The following is a 17561-nucleotide window of genomic DNA, read 5'->3' on the forward strand; positions in this document are numbered from 1 at the left end:
CATCAACACGAAGCTTACCACCTTGGGCCCTGTTGTTTTTGGAAAGAAGAGGGAAGGAAAGAGTATGTTAAGACACAGTGCGAGGCCACTGCCCACTGTCCCGGTGCGGCTGCAGTCCCTGCTGCAGCGCACCGCCTGGGGGTCTGGGCGATCCAACGGCAGCAACAAAGCCACAACGACAGATTATGGCAAGAAGCAGCGCAACGAGCTGGAGGCTCTGGAGTCCATCTACCCCGACTCCTTCACAGGCAGATGTCTCTCAGCTACACCTGCATAGCTTTAGTCCTGTTCATGTCCTCTCTCTCCAGCAGTACAGCTGTACTGTGAGGCTATAAAGGCGATGAATGAAGAGGGGTTTGAGAGTGTCATTAACTGGTATTATCAGAAAATCCAACCAGCTTCATCATTACTGTGACATCTAAGGCTGGAGAAAATGATTAACTTGTCCAGGCTACACTCAAGTTTACATATGATGAAAAATACCCAGATGAAGCCCCTTTTTATGAAATATTCTCTGAGGAAAAATCTAGAAGTTAATGATGTTTCAGGCATTTTAAAATTATTAGCATTACAGCAGAAGAAAATCTTGGTATGGTAATGATCTTTGCTTTAGAGACATTCGTACAAAAAATAAATAAATAGAATAGTAGATCAGATAAAAACTAGAAGAGAAGAAAAGAAACAAAAAGAAAAAGAAACAGAAGAAGCTGAAAATCAATTATTTCATGGCATTGCTATTACAATTGAGAATTTCTTAAGTCGGAAGGCCAAGGCTGATGCAGAACTCTTGGAAATTAAAAAAGAAACAAATGAAAGAAGAACAAGCAGGAAAAAATAAATTAAGTGGAAAACGGCTATCTGAAATGGATCATAATCTCGACTCATTTGATATCTAGTATTTGGAGGGTGCTGGAACCAATGAGGAGGTCGACGAGTCTTTGTTCCGGGAAATAGATGACTTGGAGTTGGAGGAAGTTGGGGATGATCCAGACTATAATCTTGTTGATCCAGAGAGTGACTTGACCATTTAATGGACTATCCCCATCCGCAGAGAGGCTTGACTGCCACAGTATCTGTGGCTATGCTGAGAGGGTGTTGGTTTTCCTTTCTTTTTTCCTGAGAAAAAATAATTTTTAGGAGAATATTTTTCTGAAAGCTTTCATCATTGAACTTAATAAACTGACCTTAAGATTAACAACAACAAAGACTCAGGATAGACCAGCACAGAGAATGAAACCTAGATGTGAGGAGTGCATATTTGTATGTGTCTCCCAGGTGAGTAAGACGGGGACAGGTGCCCTGACAGAATAATTCTGGATTCCTGGGTTTGGTATATGTGTGAGGGGACAGGGTGCTGGGTAGGACCAGAACCTGTGAATGCTGCTCACTCTCAGGGAGGGAAGCAGCGTCCTTTCCCTCTAGGAGCAGGTCATACCAACAACTGCAACGTGGGAGGCATTTGAGAAGTGTATGTTTGGATTCCAATCTTAGCCCACGACTTTTCAGTAACCCTGGGCCAGTCACATCACCTTCAAACCTCGGTTTTTGTCATCTGAGAAATAAGGATGACAATATCCACCTCCAGTGTTATGACCATCATACGGTATCTTGCAATTTTAAGCCACTCCACATTCTGTCCGGAATGACGTGGATGACATGTAAACTAGGAGTCGGGTGATGAATGTACTCAGTGTTTCATGGAGATGAGGCAGTGTGCTATCTGGGTCGCAAGAGAATTGGGATGAAGAACAGTAGAGTTCAGAGGAGGGAGTGTCGATCTCCAGACAGGGGAAGACTTGGAGGACCGAGCAGGTGGGCAGGGCCCTGGGGAAGGACAGACTTGCAAAGGAGAAAAGTACCTGCCCATTGTAGTTATCTCTTGCTGTGTGATGAATCACTCCAAAATGTAATGGTTGAAGATGGTAAGGACTTACTATTTCCCACAATTCTGTGTGTTGGCTAGGTGGTTCTTCTCTGTCTTGCTTGGGCTTTCAATGGATGGGTTGCCTGGGGATGGAAAAGCTGGAGAGCTAGAACTGCTGGGCCTCTCTATGTAGGCGGGCACTGAGTCCCTCTCTTATTGACCGGTCTTTTAGCATACAGTGATGGCTGGATTTTGAAAGAATGAGAGCAAGGCTGCAAGTTTTCTTAAGTCCTAGGCTTCACAACTTTCATGGTATCACTTCCACTGCTTTCTGTCTGTCAAAACAAGTCATGAGTCCTGACCAGATTCAAGGGGAGAGAAATAGACTCTACCTATGCCTGGGAAGAGCAACAATGTCACAATACAAAAGGCTGGAGACACCTGGAAAGATTCGTGTGACCATTTTTACAAACAATCTATCAAAAAGTTATAAATGAAAGTCTGCAGCAGACCTGCCCCTCCCTCACATACCTAGGAATTTCCTGTGTGACAATGACAAAAGCCGCAGTTTACCCCTGGGGCCCCAACTCTGCCTCTGCATCACTTTCCATCCCCATCTCGCTCTCCTAACTCCATCCTTCGTGCACAGCCGCAGTGAGCTGTCAAAATCGCAAATCCAGGTCAACCATACTCAGAATCCCCTCTATGGCTTTCCATTGCTCCTAGAGTTTGTATCTGCCTGGATTCCAGCAGGGACCAGATGACATACGAAAATAAGGATAATTTGAGAAGGGTTTAATAAAAGAACAATTTTCTGAAGTGTGTGTAGTGTTGGAAAACCACACAGAACAGTAAGTCAGTAAACCAGTAAGCAGTAAGCCACGGCTGGGCTGTGGCCATGGTGCAGACTGCTGCTACCACCCTGAGGCCTGGAAGGACAAGTGGAGGCAGAAGTTACCTAAACCAGGAGAGTCGTGGGCAGGGGCCATCGTTGCAAGGAAGGAGCCAGGTGAGCATTCCCACCTCACACCCCTCCCTCCATCTCCTGCCAGGGCTCCCTATTGCCTGAACCTAATAAGAAGTTAGAAGGTCTGAGGGCCTGTGGTTGCAGTCCACGCAGGTAAGTCTCTCAGGAAGGAGCTGGGTGGATGTGGGTAGAGTGGTTCTGGAGGGGTGAACGAAGACAGAAGATTTTCTGCTCAAAGCTCAAGCTTCTCAGCTTGCCCTTTACCACTTTCCACCATGTGGCCCAATCTGCTCTGTCCTCATCTCTCCTCCGCCCTCAGCCATATGCAGCTTCCCATCAGACTGAACCATTTGCACTTCCATTTATCAGCCATGCTCTCACTCTCACCTCTGGGCCTTGCCCATGCCCTTCCTTGCCTGGAATGCCTCGCTCCCCATTCCAGTTCCCCCTTTGTCTGGGTAATTCCTACTCATCCTTCAATACTGATTTCAATACTGATTTCATTGATTCAAGAATGCTCTTGGTTGAGACAGGGTTTCCGCTCTGTTGCCCAGACTTTCCCTTTCTCTGTCATAGCACTCAGCACCTTGGGTGATCACCGGGTAAACACTACGCACGGATACTCCTGCCTCCACTGCTCTCCCTCCAGCCAACCCACGTGCAGCACCTGCGTCCTCTCTTTCAAACAAAACCCAGCTCCCTAAAATGATCTCCGAAGCCTCAAGATAAGCCTAAACTCCTACTGGGCCCGCTTGACCTCACCAGCCTTACCTCCCAATTCATCATTCCCTGCGTCCTTCACTGCTCACTGAACACACTCTGTTCTCTGACCTGCTGTATCCTGGGGCATGCTAGTCCCTTTCCCCAGAATACACTTTCTCCTTGACCTGGTCAATATCACTCGGGCCCAAATGTCACTTCCTTTGTCAAACCTCAGCACACCACACCCACCCTCAAAACTTGCTCTCCCACCACCACTGCCCTGAATCAGAGTTAGTTACCCCTCTTTTCGACTAGCTGCAGGGGATGAAAAGGCCAAGGTAATTAGTAGGTGACTGGACTCCTCTGTCTCCCAGTGGACTGGGAAACCCCTGAGAACTGAGACCATATCCTTGCTGCCCTCAGCCCCACCCCAGCACCCAGCACAAGACCTGGTGCACCTCAGCATCGTCAGGGAATGTGAATAGGTTGCATAAATGATCTCTCACATGGGTGCTTCCCCTTGGTCCAGCACACTAGGCCTGGGGCGGGAATTAGGGGAGAAGACGGGGAAGGTGATTAATTTAGGTCTCTATTGCTGTATAACAAATATTCCAAACATTAGTTGCTTTAAATGACAAACATTTATTGTCTTACGGCTTCTGCGGATCAGAAATCTGAGGAGTCCTGGCTCAGGTCTCTTAAGAGGTTGCAGCCGAGCTGCTGGCTGAGGCCACAGTCTCCAAAGACTTGGGTGGGGCTGTAGGGTCCACTCCCAAGCTCACCCATGTGACTGTTAGCAGGAGGCTCCTGTCCCTCGCTACATGGGTCTCTCCACAGAGCTGCCAATGACACAGCTTCTCCCAAAGCAAGCAATTTGAGAGAGAGGTCACACTGCCTTTTATGATCTAGCCTCTGGGTCACACGCCATGAATTCTGCCTTACTGCAATGATTAGATACAAGTCACCAAGTCCAGCCCACACTCCATTCAAGAGTGTGAATACAGGAGGCAAGATCATTGGGGACCAGGTTGAAGAACAGAAGCTGCGCTGGTCATGTAGAGGGTCCCCAAATATGTGGGGCAGCGGTTTGAGCAAAGATCGGAGGTGGGACTGATGGCCGTGACCCGCTGGCCTGGCTGGGATGGAGTACCGGTGGCCATTAGACTTGAGGGTGCCAGGATAGGAGATGGAGGTTGGGGAGAGACTTGAGGGGCCAGAGGGAAGAGGCTTCTCTCTCTTTCACAGCAAACTTGGAGGCCCCATGTAGAAAAACATTAGTGGCACAAGACAGAAGCATACACCCCTGATGTCGGAAAAGGCAGCCCAAGAGAGTTATCCAAAGAGAAATATCCACCCTGGACTTTGTATGAGCAAAAAAATGTCTTTGTACTGCGTTAAGCCACTGAGATTAAGGGTATCTGTTATAGTAGTTGGCCCCAACTAATACAGTGTGCCAGGAGTTGCACTGTATTAAATTAACTGATGCACCCTGCACACACTCCTAACTGTTACCTCCTCAGAGCCCCCAGAGCCTGCCTGAGGGGGCTCATCATTGTGTGGGAAAATGGTTTTCCCCACCTCAACACACACAGAGATTCAGACAGCCAGAGACGATAAGATTTTTCAGGCGCGGTAGAGAGAGGCAGAGGCCCCGCAGAGCCTGTCTGAAAGCCAGAGTTTCCTTCAGAAATTAGGCTGCCCTTTGACCTGGGTAGAAGTTCTCAGACATAGTTAATCACAGGAGACAAAGGGTCTGTTGAGGCCCAGCTTGTCTTACACTGCTTTATGGTAACAGGTGAGACAAGTCAGCCAGCATAGCACTGCCAGCAGCCACATGCATGGGCCAAGGCTGAATCTCGCAGAGGGACTATGTTTTGCAAGGTTTCAGGAGGAGAGGGAGCAGGGTAGAGGGAAGCTGCTGAATGAGCAAAGACAGAGAGGAGGAGAGTGCAGGGTACACGCTGGTGATTGTTACAGGGTACAAGGGTGAGGGTTAGGGAAAGGAGTCTAGAGGTTAAGGCTTTTGTTCAGAAAATTTTTATTGAGATAGGGTAGTGAACAAGGCAGACAAGGGCCCTGACTTTGCCTTGCTTACTGGCTGGTGGAACTCAAATGTCCAGTCAAGGAGTCAGGAATTTATCTCCGAGGTAGGAAGGAGCCCTGGGAGATCCATGAGCTGGAGTGGGTCATGACTAGGCCGAAGGGCCAGAGGGTGCCTCGGGCTGAACAGGGCATCTGTCTTAATGACCCTACATAAAGGCAGAATCAGCACCCTGATCCACTTACTGAGAACCTACTATGTGCTGGGCTCCAGGTGGGTTGTTTTTCATGCATTATTTCAATCACATTTACAGTGACCTCTTTATAATAAATGAGGCTCATTTGTCAGAGAGATTAAAGAACTTTCTGGAATCTTGGTTCCAATATGAAGGTTGCTTGCCCAGGCAGCTATCACATGCTGCTACCATCCAGCCTAGTTCTAGCCTCAAACAAGGTAGAATGGCATGCTGGCCTGCCATTTTACCTGCCAAGGTAGAATGGCATGCTGGCAAGGGCCTGACAGCCAGCAAGGCACATAGCTATCCCCTCTCCCATCTGCTTGGCTGTGTGACCCCTATGCAAGTCACATCCCCTCGCTGAGTCTCAGTTTTTTCACTTGTAAATGGTTCATCCACAGTGAGAACTCAATAAATGGTAGTTCCTCCTTACCTCTTCCCTTTGAAATGCCAGGAAGTGGTTTTTGAAAGGCCTGTGAGAATTTGTGTCTATCATAAACAAGGTTTGGGCTTTTCTTAGATTTTTGTATCTCCTCCCTTGCTCCCTGCCAGAAAACTGACCTGAGTGTTTCTCTTTTTAACCAGCTGATCCAGTTACACGATTAGTGAGAGAGCAAATAGAAATAGATGAGCAGACAGACCCTTTCTATCAGCCCCTTTTAAAGGGGCCCTTAGAAGAACAAAAAACAGCAACAAACCCAGGCCATATCAATAAAATATCAATAATTAAGGATCAAAAGGGGCCTCCCTCTTAAAAAAAATGTAAAAATTATCAGAAGCCTGGATGTCCTAGATTAATGCTTCTCAAAATGTCTGTGGTGAAGGACCAGATTCTTGTGGAGTTTTTTCCTAATCCATCATGGACCTATCCATTTGCAAAATACAATATAAATTACTAGAAAAATGAAATAAGAAAAAGACAAACACAGTGCAAGCCCATTTCTTTATGATTACTTCCAATAGACATGAGTCACATTGCTCTGAGGTTTCTCAACAGTTACTCTCAAATTCTGTACTTATTTTGTCAGGAACCAGTAACCAGCAATTCATGGAGTAATGCTGGTCCTCAGACCACACTGGGGGAGCACTGCCCTAGAACTCATTGGAGTCACTAACTCTTGGCATTGTAAGGTTGTCGTGAGTTAAAGTACACAAAACTACTTGGTGAACTGCAAAGTGCTATACAGAGATTGGTTGGCATCATCATCTTAGCCACTTATATCCAGGTAAGCTGAGGGGCGCTAGGAAGGGAAGAACATGCACAGCTGAAAAATAGCCAACCCAGGCTGATTTTCACCTAGTGCTCTTTGCAATCTCCCTTCTGTGGTCGATACTGGGATGCACCACCCAGATGCACTTTCAAGGAAGGATGCTTTGCTCCAGTTGCAGAGAGCTGCCAGGGCAGCTGATCTGATGACTGATCCAGGCAGGGTATAAAGGCTTGACCAACTTCAGCATCAAATCAGAACAACTCGATGGGCTGTTTTAGTTCACTTTCTTCTTCTGCCCAATTCTGTGGCCTTCCCTTCCTTGTAAAGGTGTTAACCCTAAGGGCTCTCTCTAATAAACATCCTGCAAGCTAAATGCCATCTCAGAATCCCCTTCCTGGAGAACACGCACTGTGATATCACTCATATATGAAGAGTTAAATCCCAATACGAGGGTCAGAGAGGTTAACTTATACAAAGGCACACCGTTTTTAAGTGTTTCTTAAATTTTTGGAGCCAGGATTTGGACTCAGATCTGATGGCAAAACCCGTGTTTCTTTGCCCTGTGAGTGTGACTTCCTGACTATAGCTTGGTAAATAAAGGAAGCAAGCAGAAAAATTGGATTAAAGTTGTGAAATTTAAAGTAACTCTAATTTATTCAAATGACACACCATTTTGGAAGACATTTTGGCAGTTTCTTATAAAGTTAAACATAGGCTTACTATACAATACAACAATCACGCTCCTAAGTATTTACCTAGCTGATCTGAAAACAAGTCACATGAAAACCCGCACATTAATATTTATAGCAGCTTTATTTATAATCACTAAAAACCGGAAGCAACCAAGATGTCTTTCAGCAGGGAATGGACAAACAAACTGTGGTACTTCCATGCAATGGAATATTACTCAGAAATAAAGGAAAATGAGCTATTAATTCACAAAACAACATGAATGAAGCTTAAATGCATTTAAGTGAAAGAAGGCAAAGTAAAAAGCCTACACCTTATTCTATTTCATTCATATGACATTCTGGAAAAGGATAAAATATAGACATGGAAAACAGATCAGCAGTTGTTAGGGGTTTAGGAAGAAAGCCTGTGACTAGGGGAGGCATGGGGAGTTCTTTTGGGTGGTGGAACAAATGTGTATGGTATCGTACTAGTGTATACATGACGCTTTGCATTTGTCAAAACCCACAAACAGTGAACCTTAATGTATAGAAGTTAAAATTTAAAGATCAACCAAGAAGTTTAGGGATTCCAGGATGAAATGCAGACTGTGACGAAAGAATCTTAAGTGTATTACAAATGTATGAGAAACCTCACTGAAGGGAGTAGGGGAAAAGAACCGATCTAAGTAACTTTGGAAAATAGTATTTTGACTGGAAACTTTAAGATTAATGTTAAAACATACATAAACACCACATCAAAGATGGTAAAGTTGAATTTCTCAGGAGGTCCAGGTTATCAATTCAGAAACTGCTGTAGTTGTATACTGAGATTGCACAAATAAGTAAGTGGATGGTAAGAGCCAGATTTCTCACTATTGGAGAAGGTTACAGATAAGCAAGGAGGATGATCCATGAGTAAGAGATTAGAGTGGGAGACATCCATATAGATTTATGTTTTATTTAGTATAGATACAGATGAATAGATACAGAAATTATATATGTATGCATGGGTCAGTATACATACATATTTTTCTTGGCTTTGTCTTTACACTTAGAGCCCATCCAGATAATCGAGGATACTCCTGTCTTAAAAGCTTTCATTTATTCATACCTGCAAAGACCCTTTTTTTCCCTTTATAAGGTACATTCACAGTTTCTAGGAACTAGCATGTGAATATCTTTTGCAGGGCTGTTTTTTCAGCCCACGACACATGCCAAGCAAGCTATTCATTCTCTCTAAGGCTCAGCTTCCTCATCTGGAAGTTATATATGCAAATGTATGTAAATGAGGAGGCCTGATCTGCCCTGCTATTGGACTGCTAGTTGGAAAAGGCAGAAGCCTAAAGAGCATTTTGTCCTGGTCACGAGTCCTAACATTGCTTCTTCCCCATGTGCTCCTCCCTTCCAGATTAGTAGGGGTTTGTGGCAGGGACAAGGCGGTAGGGAAATGAACCCCAGCTGGGAAACCTGAGACTTGGGTTCAAAGCCCAGCTCTGTCAGCAAGTTAAAGTGTAACTGCAAGCAAATCACTTTTCATATCTGGGATATAGTACAATTCCAAGAAACACATTTATGTTAGTCCTGCCCTAGGAGAGGACTGGAGAAGGACCTCTGAGGTTACTCTTGCCCTGAGATGTTATGATTACAGATACTCATATTCTTGGTATCTTCCTATTGGCTAAAGGATCTCGGTCTCTCCTGGTAACAAGGGTATATCTCAACTGGAGCCCTCTGGACGCAGTGACCTCTCTCAAAGGAGTGGCAGTAATGATGGAGGTCCAGGTACTGGGCTTGAGGGAGTGAGAAGGAGAGAGGAAGCCTCCTTTATTTCTCATTCGCTTCCACTCTGGCCTCATTAGTCTAGACCAAGTGTTTGAATGACCTGTGAACTAAGAATGATTTTTATAGACGAACATTTGCAATGAATGTGATGGCAGAGAACACAAACTTTGTGCCTCAGTTAAGCGAAATGTCTTTCTCCAAAAAATTCGTCTTCTTATTAATAGATCTGTATTACAAAATATTGAACTCAATTATTTACTTTTAAGTTTGTCAATTAAAATGTTGTGGAAATTTGTTTCCTCTGTCATTATATAAGCACCTTCCTAATAGCCTCAATTTGCCTCTTGGCCTACAAAGCCCCTATCAGTTGCTACTTAATTAGTTGCTCTATGTTCTATCTCAAATGTATCTTAAGCCATGCCCAGATTCACCCTGCACTTTGGAGCCAGAAGGATCTTCCCAGTATAGGTATGACAAAATCATTTTTCTATGAAAACCTGGTTGTTTCCTGTGCCCTCTGGCCGCCTCTAGCTCCTTAGCTAGCTTGCAGCCCTTCACAGTGTGACTCTTGCCCTCCTTCTGTGCTACTCCCTACTCCCTATCCACTGCCTGCCTTCTGAACTTCTTCCAGTTCCTAGGGCACCTTGCTTCCCTTAGAGCCAGCATTTTACATAAGCTGTTCCTTATGCCTAAAATGCTTTTTACCCTACTCCCTTCTACTCAAATCCAATTCTTTTTGGTGTTTTAAAAGTTATTTCAGACATCACCTCCAGAAAGCTTTCCCTGATCCCACCTCCCTCCAGGCTGTCAGGTGCCTCCTCTGGGCTTCCACAGTCCTCTGCTTTCTTCCGGCCAGCATTAATCACACGTTTTAAATGCCTATGACCTATATCAGACTGGGAGCCCTTGAAGGTGGAGTCAGCTTGACTGGGCACTGATGTCTCTTGCTTCCCAATAACAATGGTCCTGCTGGCTCCTAATATTTGAGAAGGAAGTGGGCTACTTGTCAGGGGCTGTTGCTACCCGTTGGGAGCCCCCCGTTCATTTCCTTCCCTGGATTGCAGCTCTACATCCTTACAATGGAGACGAGGTCGGGGGAGGAGACTGGCCCACAGATGGACTAAGGCCTGGGTCAAAGGTGGGAGCGGAAACTTGGGAGACATGGAAGGAGTGGGAGAGGTAGCAGTTAAGCCTCCAGACACCTTTATCAGTCCTCCGCAAGCAATCCCAGACAGATATGAGCCTGGGCTCTGAAAATGCCATGATCTGAGCCATTCCTTCCAAAATTCAATCCTGAGTAGCCAGCTGCAACTGACCTGGTCCTGGACCCTGCCTGACCATCCTCCTATTTTTGCCTCCCCTGAGAGCCAGGAATAAAAAGAATCTTGGCTGCCATGCTTCTGGGATGGATGAACTCAAGAACAGGTGTGTGCCACTGAGTGTGTATTTCTGCAAGAATATCCATGTATGTATATGGGCTTGTATGAAAGTGTGTGCATGCCTATGCATGAGTCTGTGTGCGTGCATATTCATATAAGGGGTTCCTGTGTCTCACGAGTCCAAGCATGCATGGCTGCGGGTATGACTCTGCACGTGTAAAAGTAGGAGTTGAGAGGGTAGAGGAGAGTCAAGGCCCCTCAGCTCCGCCAAACTGTGACAACTCATTCTTTGGGGCTCCCCTGATGCTATATCCTCCATTCTTACTCCAAAGCTCCCACAGTCTTTGTTTTCCCAACCTATTGGTGCCCTTACCCCTTCTCATAGATCTAGTACTGTTGGGAAAGACCCAGAATTCTAAAATACTAGGATGAATCCTGAGGGTGATTTAGGGGACACCGTGAGTACTCCACCAGATTCCCTTTGATCATTGCTGTGGACCCCATTCTGTGCTTCCACTGACATTTCCTCAAACCACTTGTCCCTGAAACTCTCCTGGGCTTGCCTGGGGCTACTGAAGATACTTTTCCCTCTGTGCAGAGTATGGTTAAAATCTGGGAGTTTATATCTTCCCCTCCCACCCACCTGACACCCCAGGTGAACCTTAGGCAAGACTAATTGGTGAAAGCCCTGCTGCCTTGCTCTAAACTAGAACAATCTCTCGGTATCATTTTCATTCCAGGGCTCCCCTGTAGGATCTGGCTGAAGCTACTCCTGGTCTGAAACCACACTCTGCTTAGCTTCTTCCCCTTCCTTGCCCTGCTGCCCCAACTCCCTCTGTTTCTCCTGTAGGCATTTCTTCAATAAACTAGTCTCACAGGGATCCATTTCTAGGGAACCTGACCTAAAACACGGAGATGGGCTTAGAAACTAAATCCCCACGACCCCACTGAACAAAGAGGATGCTGAGGCCTAGACAAGGGATGTGTGCCTCCAGAGCCTCCCCGTTTGGCAAGCTGTACTCCTACCCTTAGTCTCTGTAGCCCCACGTGCCACCATACTCCCTACCTCTCCTGCAGGCTGGAGGCCTTCTCTGCAACACCCCCAACAGACCTGGGTTAGAAGGTTTCTTGAGCCTGCCTGGGTCCTGCTTTCCCTTAAGGCTTCATCTCTCTTTGGAAAATGAAGCAGTCAGAGTCAGAAAGCAGGAAAAGATAAATCTTTTAATGTGGGGGTTAGCGAGGCATGAACTACTCGGCGAAGACCCTTCACCACACGGCCTTCAAGGCTGCACAGCTAGGAGGCAGATGGGGCTCTGGTGGACAATGTCTACACATTTCCTTTCTCAGATGTCTCCTATGGTAGAAAAGCCACCATTGTGGGAATTGGGAGGCCTGGATCCCCATGGCCTCTCCACCGTCACCTGGCTGAGTAACTTTAAGGGAGTCAAGTGATGCTCTGAGGGACTCGATTTCCTGTGAAAGGCTCGCAGTGGGGTACAGCAAGGCATTGCATTCAGAGCACAAGATTCAAGCCTCAAACCCGCTTCTGATGGTGTAGCACTCTCTGAATGAATGAACTAGCTGCTTACCTGTCTGCACCTTGTTTTCTCTTGTCAATGTTGATGACGGCAGGACTGATCTCAGGTTTGTTTGAAGGATTGAAAGAGATAACGCACGCAGAGCACTTGGCAGGTCCCTGGCACACGGTGAACTCTGGAGAGTGGGTGACTATTTTTGCTTGTGTTATGTATCATCCAGTGTTGTATAACTGGCTAGGCTCTGTGGCCTCACTGACTTGACGCAACTCCTATACTTTGTAAAAGCCAGAGGACATCACACAAAGGGGACACTCTCTGTTAGACGGAGAGTTTAAAAGGCTTCCCTTCTCCCTGTCCCACCTCCCTGGCCTCTAAACCTCCCTCTCTTCAGAAAAAAAAGAAACAGATTCCCCAGGATTTCCAGGCCAGGGCTGAATGCCCTCAGGGCAGGTAGGTTAATCCAGGTGGGAAGCAATGTGTGCTCATGTATCTGACAAGGTCCCCTGAAGGGCATAGCCAAACTCATGTCCTTTTCATTTGGTGAAATGGATAGAAATAATGCAGGCTTAACCTTGTTTTGTTTCTTCTGGTTAGAAGGTGTATTTATTTGATTTCTTTTCAAATTTTTTAAATTATGGTAAAATGTAAGTAACGTAAAATTTACCACCTTAACCATCTTAAAGTGCACAGTTCAGTAGCATTAAGTACATTCACATTGTTGCAACCATCATCGGTACCATCCATCTCCAGAACTCTTTTCATCTTGCAAAACTGAAACTCAGTACTTATTAAATTACCTCCCATTCCACCCCCTACCCTCTTGTCTTTTATTATTATTATATTTTTTAATCTGTGCAAGAATTGGTTTTGGTGGTGTGATCCCTTTAATAAATATTTACTAGTGGTTTCCTATGGCTTTGCGCTGTGCTAGGCCTGAAACACAGGAGAAACTCAAGGCCCATTACCAGCTCTGAAGGTTTATGATTCAATAGGCCTGAACAAAAATGGAAGAAATTTTTTTTCATTTCTTCATTCAACAAAACTCTACTGACCCTGTCAAGCTCGTGGGGCCAGGAAACAATGATAAAGGATACCCTCTCCCTGCCAGAGGTCCTTACATTTGGTACAGGGCTTCAACCACCAGCCATCTAGGTGATCCTCCCACCCTCCCACAGGAGGCACAAACTGCTGCAGAAATGTAGGGGGCAGGCATGTCCTGGAGCTCATGGAAGAGCACTGGATCCTGGGTTCCAGCCCAGGTCTACTCTGATCTCACTGGGTAACCTTGGCCTAATCTGCCCCCCACCCCCTTTTGGGTCTCACTCTGCTAACTGTCAAATGGGGACCAATAATCTCTGACATGCACACTGCAAGCTAAATTAGATCATGAATATGAGTGAACTCTGACAAAGTACTCTGCAAACACTTTAAAATATAATTGACTGTCCAAAACAATAACAATATATCATAAAGTTTATAACATCTGTAGAAGAAAAATGTATACCAAAAATAGCACAAAGGATAGGGATGAGGAAATGGAAGAATACTTTTGTAAGGTTCTTACCCTATACATAAAATGTTACATTATATTCAAAGGTAGACTCTGGTAAGTTTAAATGTGTTGTAAACCCTAGATTAACCATCAAAATATTTTTAAAAAGGTATAATCAATAACCCAGTAGTAGAATAAAACAAAATCATAATAAAATACTAAATTCCTCCCAAAAAGGCATGAAAAGAAGAAAAAGGTATATTAATCAGCAAAAATAGAAAATAATTAGCAAGGTGGTAGATTTAAATCCTATAATATCAATAATTATATTAATGGTTAAAAAATCTAAACACCCAATTAAAAGGCAGAGAGTGTCAAACTAGATTTTTAAAAAAGACCCAACTATATGCTGCTATCTATAAGAACCTCACTTTAAATATAAAAACATAAGTTAAAAGGGATGAGAAAAGTTACACTATGCAAACACTAATCAAATACTAATCAAGAGAAAGATAGGGAGGCTATACTAATCAGACAAAGGAGATTTCAGAACAAGAAATATTACAGGAAGAGAGATGGATGTTATTTAATGATTAAGGGACCAATTTATCAAGAAGACATAAAAAATCCTAAATATACAGAGCCAAAAAACTCCAGATCTTTAAAATACATGGAGCAAAACCTGACAGAATTGAAAGAAAAAATAGATAAATCCACAGTTATGGTTGGAGACTTAAAATTTCATCTCTCCATTCGGTAATTGATAGAACAATAGAAAAATCACAAGGATATAGAAGATCAACATAACGCTACCAGACAACTTGACCTAATTGACATTTATAAAATACTATACACAGAATCGGCCGAATAAACACTCTTTTCAAGTGTATGGTAAAGATTTGGGGGAAAAAAATTGCAAAGATAGAATATATTAGCATATTTTGCTCATGAAACAAACCTCAACAAATTTAAAAGAATTAAAATTACATGAAATATGTCTTCTAATCCAAATGGAATCAATCTAAAAATCAAAAACAAAAAGATCTCCAAATATTTGGAAACAAACACTTTTAAATAAATGGTACAGCCCTCCTACCCTGAACAAGCCTGATCCTGTCTGATCTTGGAAGCTAAGCAGGGTTGGGCCTGGTTAGTACTTGGATGGGAGACCACCTAGGAAGACCAGGTGCTGTAGGTGTAAAAAATAAAAAAATAAGAGATTGTAAATTGACAAGGTCCTTGCAATCTGTGAGGTCAACCAAGGGTTGCCTCACCCCTCCTAAAAAATACATACATACATACATACATACATAAACAATGAGTCAAAGAAGAAATTGCAAAGAAAATTTTAAAACATTTTGAACTGAAAGAAAATGAAAACATAAGATATCAAAATTTATGGGATGCAGCTAGAGAAGTTTGTAGAGAGAAATTTATAGCATTAAATGCTCATATTAGAAAGTAAGAAAAGCTTAGAACCAATCACCTAAAAAAAAGGACAAGCCCACACAAGCCAGAGGAAAAAAAAATAACAAAGAGCAGAACTACATGAAATTGAAAACAGAGAAAATTATTGAAACCAAAAATTATTATTGGAAAAATAAACTGATAAACCTCTGGTCAGACTGGTTAAGAGAAAAATAATGAAGATACAAATTACCAATATCAGTAATGAAAAAGTAACATCACTACAACTCCTATAGATATTAAAAAGATAATGAGTGAATATTATGAACTTTATGCCAATATATTTGATATCTAGTTTAAATGTCCTAATGGAGGGCTCTCAGGGTGGCAAAGCTATTTCTTCTCCATCTGTGCCTGGTATAACACTAAGGTTTAGGGCAGACGAGAGGGGAAATGTGGGCCACAGTGTCCAAACCTTGGCCCAAGGGAGTTGGCCTGGCAGAGGCCATAATGGGCTAGCTGCCAGGTTTAAATTCCCCCAAGTTTATTTCATGTCTGAGCCTCTTTCTCAATATTAGATATGTAAGAAGGGACAACCAATAATTCTGAGGATTGCCCAATGGCAGTGTTAGAAAATCCCTAGCTTTAGGCTATCCTTCCTGTCCAAGCCACCTCCATAGCACCTTCACAATAAAAGACTAAGAAGGTGGCTAAAACACCTGGATTCAGGTTCTCTCTCTCCCTCTCTACTTCCCTCTTTTTCTCTCCCTCACTTCCCCATCCCCACCTTCCATCCAGGCTCAGGTAAATTAGAATAAGCAAGGGCTTTGGCATCAGACCAAGCAAGATTCAGTCCCAGCTCTTCCTCTAACTAGTTATCACCTCTCTAAGCTCCAGTTTCTTCATCTCTATTTTAAGGTTGTTGTGAACTCATACTTCCAGGGTTGTGAAAGTCAAATAACAGGACATATGTACAATGTTATGCACAAAGTCAGGGCTAAATTCATATCAGTCTGTGGCCTCTTTCCTAAAGGACCCTTTTCCTAAAAACTCCGGTGAAGACTACTCCCTCTTCTCAATTTGACCTCAAATTGCAAAAGCTCCAGGAAGGCAAAGACTGGATCTCTTTTCTCCTAACCATTTCATCACCAGTGCCAATATAGGTCTTGGCACATGCTAAATGTATTGAATGAGTGAATAAACGGATGAACAGATACTCTGGGCAAATAAGATGTAATACTGGATCCCACAATATATTTTCCAAGTCCTTAGAATACACATACACATGATTGCAGCAATAAGGAGTGGGCAATAAGATGAATAAGATCCAGTCCTTACCCTTGAGAAAGTCAATACATTTTTTTTTTTCTGGTGTCTTCCCCGTTTCAGGTCTTATGCTAGGTGCTAGGATCTCTGAATCAGCCTTGTCTCTGCCTACAGTCAAGTGCGGGAGCGAGGAATTTAGACAGATAAATTGTTCTATAAACTGAATCTTCAAAATGGGTGCTTCTTCAAATTATGTACTTCTGCAAACTGTAAACTTCCAAAAGGCAAGAACTCTGCCCTTTATATGTCCAAATTCCCAGCCCAGGTCCTACTGTTAAAGTTTAAGTGAAAGTTTGTTTGTTTGTTTGTTTGTTTTTTAAGTGGGTTTAGTTGTAAGGAAGGCTTCTTGGAGGAAAGGTTCATAGAGATAGGAAGGATGGGCAAGGTGTGGAAAAGGGGAGGCTGGGGGAAGGGCTCTTCACTTTAAGAAGTAAGCGCAGACCCAGAGGTGGAAAAACACATTCAAGGACACAGCGAGTGACCTGATGTGACCAGAGAGCTGGATCCATATCAGAGAGAGCTGGCAGGGAGAAGAGTAGAGGGAACTTGGAGAGGGGCTGGAGCAGGATCCTGTGAGGCCGTGAATGCTAAGTTAAGGAGCTTGGGCTTTATCCTAGAGCTATGAGAACCAAGGGCGAAACTGGTTAGATTGTGTGTTCCAGGGGTCACTGTGGAGCACAAGGCTGGAAACAGGGGACCAGTGGAGAGCTAGTATAGCTGTCTCTGCAGGGGGAAATGGCATGGCCAAGGAAGCAGGGATGGAGAGAACTGTGTCCTGCTTGTGGAAGGTGAATGTCTGAATGTATGTTTCTACACGTGCCCATGAATGTGTGCATTCTTTCACAGATAGTCAGCCTAATTAGAAATTCCAGTTCTACTCAGTTTCACAACCCATCATACCCCAAAGCCTGAGGGAGGCCAAGGATACTGAAGAAAGAGGTTAAGA

At 44.0% G+C, this 17561-nt stretch overlaps 2 pseudogenes; both read left to right on the forward strand.

The window, feature by feature from the left end:
- The first annotated feature begins 64 nt into the window (after positions 1 to 64).
- LOC102884566 lies at positions 65 to 1031 on the forward strand (annotated as a pseudogene).
- Positions 1032 to 14961: 13930 nt separating this feature from the next.
- On the forward strand, positions 14962 to 15080 carry LOC112474912 (annotated as a pseudogene).
- The last annotated feature ends 2481 nt before the right edge of the window (positions 15081 to 17561 follow it).

This window comes from Pteropus alecto, unplaced genomic scaffold (genome assembly GCF_000325575.1).
Source record: "Pteropus alecto unplaced genomic scaffold, ASM32557v1 scaffold7, whole genome shotgun sequence".
NCBI lineage: Eukaryota > Metazoa > Chordata > Mammalia > Chiroptera > Pteropodidae > Pteropus > Pteropus alecto.